The following is a 6,000-nucleotide window of genomic DNA, read 5'->3' as shown; positions in this document are numbered from 1 at the left end:
TTGGAGAGAAGGGCTTTTCAGGTAAAGACACGTTTTCAGGGAATGCATTAATTGAATGTGGCTGGAGCATAGAATGTGTGTGAAAGCATGGTCAGAGATGAGACTAGGAAGCCCATGTTAGGAGCCTGGTTGTGAAGGACCTTGCTAAGGAGTTTGGACTGAATCTTCAGCTGAGAGAGGCATTCAAGATCTTCAAGAAGGGGAGTATATAGTGGAGGTTTAATTTCTAGGAGATACATGGATGTTCTTTGGAAGGATGGTAGACTGAAGACCAGACAAGTAATGAGGATCTGAACTAAGGCAGAGGCTGTGGGCATTGAACGGAGTTAGAATTTTCAGGTGTTGGTGATTGACATTGTGAGTGGTAAAAGGGGTGACTTTTTTAGATTTCTGGTTTAGATTTTCTGGGTTGGTGGCTATCAAAGAGGTTAAAAAAATGAAAGGAAAATGAGGGGAGAATTCTCATTGATAATAAGGGTGAAAGGGTGTTTTTGGTAGAGTAATAGAGTTTTGGAAACCATTGCAAAGCTGTCAAGTGTGGTGTAGTTTTTGGTTAAGGAAATCAGAGGTTAAGTGTCAGCAGACATAAAAGGCAGGGGAAAACGTGGGAAGTACCCTACCTACAGTGTAGAAAAAGGACAACTGTCTATGTCAGGCAAACTGTTTGGGGTCAGCAAACTGTTTCATAGGTTAAATCTGACCCACCATCTGTTTTTTTAAATAACGTTTTATTGGAACACAGCCACACTAATTTACTAATATTGTCTATATCTTCTATTGTGGTACCAATGGCAGAGTTGAGTAGTTGTGGCAGAGATGTGTTGTGTCAGTTCACAAAGCTGAAAATACTCTTTACAAAAACATTTGCCAACCCCAATCTATGTGTCTTTTTTCTTTTTCTTTTAGTTGATCTATGTGTCTGACTGTTGGGTATCAACCTCTAATTTGCCATCCAATGTCTATACGATGGAGAATGAATAAACGTCTTGGCTCTGCCCTTTGGGTTGGATTCCCCATGCTCTGTGTACCTGCAGCATAACACAGACCCCTGAATATTTATATCAATCAGTGATGGCAAGGTCTGTTGTTCTGGAGTGTACTGTGTGGCAACTGTGGTAATGCCGGCTTTACACAGATTAGATAATGCTGGGGCTTGTTTTGCCATTTTTCTTATTGGATTGTCTTTTACAAATGATTTCTTTATATATTCTGATTATTAATTCTTTGTTGTTAATATGCATTACAGATGTCATTTCCCAGTTTCTTGCTTATTTTTAAAAATCTTTTTTTTTTTTTTTTGAGATAGAGTCTTGCTCCGTCGCCTAGGCTGGAGTACAGTCGTGCCATCTCAGCTCACTGTAACCTACTCTGCCTCCTGGGTTCAAGTGATTCTCCTGCCTCAGCCTCCCAAGGAGCTGGAACTATAGGCATGTGCCACCACACATGGCTAATTTTTGTATGTTTAGTAGAGATGGGGGTCTTAACTTGTTGGACAGGCTGGTCTCAAACTCCTGACCTCAAGTGATCTGCCCGTCTTGGCCTCCCAAAGTGCTGGGATTACAGGCATGAGCCACCATGCCCAGCCTGTTGCTTATTTAAAAAAAATATTTTAATGTGTCATTTGCTAAAAAGTTATGAATTTTAGTGTCAACTTTATCAATCTTTTCCTTTAAGATTTGCAGTTATTCTTTGTTTTGTTTTGAAACAGGGTCTTGCTCTGTCACTGGGGCTGGAGTGCAGTGTCGCAATCTTGGCTCACTGCAGCCTCAACCTCCTGGGCTCAAGCAACCCTCCACCTCAGCCTTCTGAGTAGTTGAGACCACAGGCATGTGCCACCATGCCCTGCTAATCTGTGCGTTTTTTGCAGAGATTGAGTTTCACCATGTTGCCCAGGCTGGTCTCGAACTCCTCAGCTCAAGCAATCCACCCACCTTAGCATCCCAAAGTGCTGGGATTATAAGTGTGAGCCACTGTGCCCAGCCTGCAGTTATTCCTTATATTTTCTTCTTTAATCTCTACTATTTTGTTTTCAATGGTTAGATTTCTAATGTATCTAGAGAATGTATTCTTTTTTTTTTGAGACAGAGTCTCTCTCTGTCGCCAGGCTGGAGTGCAGTGGCACCATCTCAGCTCATTGCAACCTCTGCCTTCCGGGTTCAGGCAATTCTTCTGCCTCAGCCTCCTGAGTAACTGGGACTAAAGGTACATGCCACCATGCCCATCTAATTTTTGTGTTTTTAGTAGAGACAGGGTTTCACCATGTTGGCCAGAATGGTCTTGATCTCTTGACCTTGTGTTCCGCCCACGCTGGCCTCCCAAAGGGCTGGGATTACAAGCGTGAGCCACTGCTCCTGGCTGAGAATGGATTCTTATGTGTAGTGTAAGGTAGGGTCCAGTTTTATTTTTTTCCCTATGTATAACCAGTGATCCCAGCATCACTTGTTGAGTTGGGGGGTGCTTTCAGATTGTGAGCTCTTTTTGGTGGAGTCTGAGGTTCTAATTTTAAGCACTGCTGCTTGCTGATTGTGTGACCTTGAACAAATAAAACCTCATTACGCCTCAGTTTCCTCATCTTTAAAATAAGGATAATAGTAATCTCATAGGATTTTTGTGAGGATTAAATGAGTCAATATACATAATGTGTAGAGCAGTGCTTGGCATCTAGGACATGCTCAATAAATATTAGCTGATATTTAGCACTACTGTTCATTTCTGATTCCTCAGCACCCAGTACAGAGTAGCGGCTCACTTTGCTCAATTAAATTGTGAAATTAATTGGTTCTCAGGTCAATCAGAATGGTTAAGAGCTGGGTTAGTGTTGCAGGAAATGCTTCCAAGGAGCTGCTTAGTTTTAGGGGCTGCGTTAGATTATCTGCTGGGATAGAACTCTTCTAACGCCATCATTTTTGCAGAGAACTTTTGTAGCAGAGGTTGCACACCGGCAATCTGTGGTTGGATTTGACCTGTATACATATTTTGTTTGGTTTACACAATATTTTTAATGTCTTAAAAATGTACACAGACTTCTGAGTTTCTAACTTAACCTTGAAAAATGGGAAGATCTGTCAACAGCAAGCCCATATTCATGTATTGAAGTAACCAGCTGAAACTTTTAGGTGGGATATGTGTTTCCTAGTTCTCCATAGTCTGCACTGCTCTCTTGCTATGCTCTTTATTTTTATGGCCCTGTAGACATTTAATTTTCTGATTCTTACTTTACTGAGGTTTTGATTATTGTCTCCCCCAAACCAATAAATGACATATTGGGATAGAGGGAGAATGGCCAGAAATTGACAGATGAGTTTATGGGCAAGTAAATACTAAAATCTGTTTCTAAGGATGAGCCATACTTGATCATAATTAATAGAATGATCATTGAAATTAAAAGATGAGGTGAAATTCAGTTTAGCTCCTCGAATATTTAGGCATCTACTGTGTGTTAGGTACTGTATGAGAAATTGCCACATGGTGATAGAAAATTAGCTGGCCAGCTTTATGAAATACCGTAGAAGAACTCTTCTTACTTGTAATGTGGAGCTGTTGTCCGAGAGAGTAGTTGGATGCGAAAGGAAAATATAGGCATTATTTTCTCAAACATTTATTGAGTCCTACCGTCTATACTGCAAGCTGGCTAGAACTCTGCAAGATACCAAGATGAATCTAGCCAAGGTTTGTATGCTGAAGAATGTCTGTAATGTGTTATGGAGCTGGAATACTAGGGAATGATACCTGAAAGAGTGGCCTGTGAATGAAGCTGCCAAGAATAGTTAGTATCTTAATACCTGGAGATGAGCCAGTGCTGTATTTTCCAGGCTGAGTGAAAGCATGAGCACATGGCCGGGCGCGGTGACTCACGCCTGTAATCCCAGCACTTTGGGAGGCCGAGGTGGGTGGATCACAAGGTCAAGAGATCGAGACCATCCTGGTCAACGTGGTGAAACCCTGTCTCTACTAAAAATACAAAAAATTAGCTGGGCATGGTGGCGCGTGCCTGTAATCCCAGCTACTCAGGAGGCTGAGACAGGAGAATTGCCTGAACCCAGGAGGCGGAGGTTGTGGTGAGCCGAGATCGCGCCAGTACACTCCAGCCTGGGTAACAAGAGCAAAACTCTGTCTCAAAAAAAAAAAAAAAAAAGAAAGAAAGCATGAGCACAGAGGTGGGTATTTAGGAGGTGGTAAAGAGTCCACTTTGCCTGGAGAACAGGATTGTTACAAGGATGTTGTTGGAGTTATGGCTGGAAATGGAGATGAACAATAGCAACGATAATAATAGATAAAATAAAACCTAGAATAAATAAATAAAACTTAAAAAAATTAATAGTAGTAGTGGCTTCCCCACCCTCCCACCCCCCCAGTGTTCTTTGGGTAGGGTTTTGTTTTGTTTTTGTTTTTTGTTTTATTCTAGAACCAGGGTCTTACTCTATTGCCCAGGCTGGAGTGCAGTGGGGTGATTATTGCAGTCTTGAACTCCTGGGCTAAGCGATCCTCCTGCCTTGGTCTCCCAAATTGCTAGGATTATAGGTGTGAGCCACATGCCTAGCCAATGGCTCACATTTTTTGCGTGCTTCTTATTTGCCAGGTAGAGTGCTAAGCATTTCATAACTAGCATTTTATTTAATCCTTACAACATACTGATGAGATAGGCACTGGTTTTTTTTTAATCCCTTTTTATAGATAAAGAAAATGAGGAAGAGAGCTAACAATTGATAGAGAAAGGATTTTAGTCCAGGTCCTCTAATTGCAAAATCTGTCTTCCTAATCTCTGCATACCATACAGTCAAATAATGGAAGGCTTTGAATACTCGTTTCTCTTCCAGGCTGGGAAATTTGGACTTTATTGACTAAATCGTGGGAAGTCATCAGATGTTTTTAGCCAGAGATGTAATGAAAGCTGTACATTAGGAAGGGAAGCCTGGTTGTGAAGTGTAGGATCAGCATGGGGAGAAAGGAGGGATACAGAGCTAGTTTACTCTTCTGCTTCTCACTAGATTGGATGCTCCTTTAGGGTTGGGCTAGTGTCTGTCACTGCCTTCCTCCTTCCCTCCCTTCAGCTCCAGTGTCTGCCTATTGTGTTGTCTGGTAAATATTCATTTTTTTTTTTAAATGTGATCTTTTTCTACCTCACCTTTTTCTAAAAAGGAGGTAAAGTGGCTGCCTAGGAGCTCAATAAACATTTGCTGAGTTAATTAGTAAATAACTAGAGGTATATATAGATGTGTACACAAATGAAATACTATGGCTTTGATGGAAGAAATAATGCAGCCCTAGAGTTGATCATATATGCTTTATTTGATACACATACTCTATAACACAGAAGGCCAGGACCACATCTTTACCTTGTGATGAATTGTGTATTCTATGTTATTTACAGTATTAATTATCAATTAATATTAACTATATCAGTTAATATTAATGAGCACCAAATTCAGAGGATATTCGTACTTTAAATAGATATTTCAGTTTGTATTTATCATTAACCAGCTGCAAGCCTCCCACACACAAAGGCAACAAAAGTTCCTGTTAATCAGTTCCTTTACTGATATTGAACCTATTGAATATCAGTTCTATAGTACCCATTTATGTACATTTTCTAAAACTCAGACAGCAACAATCTCTTGCAGAAAGAAATAATTACAAATTTGTGAATCAGATTTTAGTATTTTACTGAAGGAAATTGTTCATTAGGTTAAGTCCCTTGCTATGATTTTAAAAGTTATATGGAAGTAAGGCTATGTCCCTTCTATAAAATACAGACTTAAAAAATTCAGGCCGGGTGCAGGGGCTCACACCTGTAATCACAGCACTTTGGGAGGTTGAGGCGGGCATATCATGAGGTCAGGAGTTCAAGACCAGCCTGGCCAATGTGGCAAAACCCCATCTCTACTAAAAATACAAAAATTAGCTGGGCACAGTGGCGCGTGCCTGTAATCCCAGCTACCCGGGAGGCAGAGGTTGCAGTGAGCCAGTATCACGCTACTGCACTCCTGCCTGGGCTACAGA

The sequence above is a fragment of the Aotus nancymaae genome, unplaced genomic scaffold (genome assembly GCF_030222135.1).
Source record: "Aotus nancymaae isolate 86718 unplaced genomic scaffold, 86718_ANA_hifiasm-v0.15.2.pri h1tg000029l, whole genome shotgun sequence".
In the NCBI taxonomy this organism is placed as follows: domain Eukaryota; kingdom Metazoa; phylum Chordata; class Mammalia; order Primates; family Aotidae; genus Aotus; species Aotus nancymaae.
This window is presented reverse-complemented; position numbering follows the sequence as displayed.